Consider the following 1,934-nt stretch of genomic DNA (forward strand, 5'->3'; position numbering starts at 1 on the left):
GCCGAGACGAGAAAGAAAGAGTTGGTAGACACCTTGTCGTCTATGGGAATGGGAATTTCGTACAAACGACTGATGGCGATCTCATCTCAAGCTGGCAACGCTGTCATCAAAAGATTCGAGCAGGATGGAGTTGTTGTGCCCCCAAGTCTAAGGAGAGGTGTCTTCACAGTCGGAGTTGTGGACAATATCGACCACAATCCCAGCTCCACCACAGCCTCAGACTCATTCCACGGCACTGGGATATCCCTAATCCAGACTAGGGGAGTGGATGATGATGGCCAAGAGCAGCCTGCCCCACTGTTTGACCCTACAGAACCATGCCAGGGCATTCCTCAACTCCCAGAGAAGTATACCACCGTACTTCCTGCGGCAGTTTGTGCCCAAGTCCACCGGGCCTCACAAGCCAGAAATTCTCCAAGAAGTAAAAAACCACCAAGAGGAATATGGATGGCTTGAAACTGTTCACGAAAGTTTGAGCAGCACGTCATTTGATAACACCCCGACGGAAGAGATCCCAACGGAAAGTCCCAGTAAAAAAGATCAGCCGGCCCTGTCTTGGGCTCCCTACCATTCCGTCCAACGACCATCTGCTGGGGACCCCAAAGCCTGTGGATGACAATCCTGCAATCTTTCACGACCTACCCGATGTTCCTCCAGAGATCTTGGATGATACAGCCTTCATGATTGTTGTGGACCCCTCAGACAACACAGCAGATGTTTTAGACGATGCTGTCCTTGTCCCTGTTTCTGTGTGTACACCAGAGGTTGATGCAAAAGTCTTAGATGGTGCAGCAATAGTCCAGATGTTGTCACCGAAGCTGGCGAAAACCTTTCAGGAGTATGTCGACCTGATTTTTCTTCCATACATCCAGCGACAGTTTGAAACTGCAACACGGGTGGACATTGTTTGGGATGTGTACAAGAATGACAGTCTCAAGGCATCAGCCAGAGAGAGGAGGGGTTGTGGCTCCAGGAGGATGGTCTTACCATCTGCCCAATTGCCTGGAAGGGCTTCTTGCGGGACAGTGACAACAAAACCCATCTCTTTGAGTTCAATGCAAAGAGCCTCTCAGAGAAATCGTATGAAGCAGGGAAACAACTCGTTACCACGATTGGCGACAAAGTTCAGTACTGTCCACGCGAAGCCAAAGATACTTTGCAACCCTGCTCACGCGAGGAAGCAGATACCCGTGTGATTCTGCATGCAGACGATTGTGCACGATCTGGGCTGTACAAGATCCTCATCAGGACAACAGACACGGATGTTCTGGTGCTAGCGATTGGACTTTTCCACAAAATGGCAGTGACGGAACTGTGGATCGCGTTTGGGTGTGGGAAAAACTTCAGGTGCATTGCCGCCCATGACATTGCTGATTTCCTTGGACCAAGAAAAGCACGTGCACTTCTGGCATTCCATGCCTTCACAGGATGTGACACGGTGTCCTTTTTCGCTGGGAGGTGGAAGAAAACAGCGTGGAATACCTGGAATGCATTCCCTGAAGCTACTAGAGCTTTTTTGGCCATGGTGGACAGGCAGGTAACGTAGGACACCTTCGCCTCATTCCAACAATTTGTTGTTCTGATGTATGACCGCTCCAGCACACTGGCAAAGGTGGACGCTGCTCGTCAGGTCCTCTTTGCAAGAAAAAGTAAATCATTGGAGAGCATTCCACCAACGGAAGCAGCCCTGAAAAAATATGCACTCCGAGCAGAATATCAGTCTGGCTATGTGTGGGCACAGAGTCTCGATAAAGACCCACATCTGCCAAATTCGTCGAGCTGGGGATGGGAGAGAGAGGACAACAAACCCTGGACGCCATTCTGGACGACACTCCAGCAAGCTCAGGACTCCCTAAAGGAACTGATTCGCTGTGGGTGCAAACAGGGCTGCCGGGGCAGATACTCATGCAGAAAGGCAAACCTGCAATGTACTG

The sequence above is a fragment of the Oratosquilla oratoria genome, chromosome 23 (assembly GCF_046742065.1).
Source record: "Oratosquilla oratoria isolate Oo_2021 chromosome 23, ASM4674206v1, whole genome shotgun sequence".
NCBI classification, from domain to species: Eukaryota; Metazoa; Arthropoda; class Malacostraca; order Stomatopoda; family Squillidae; genus Oratosquilla; species Oratosquilla oratoria.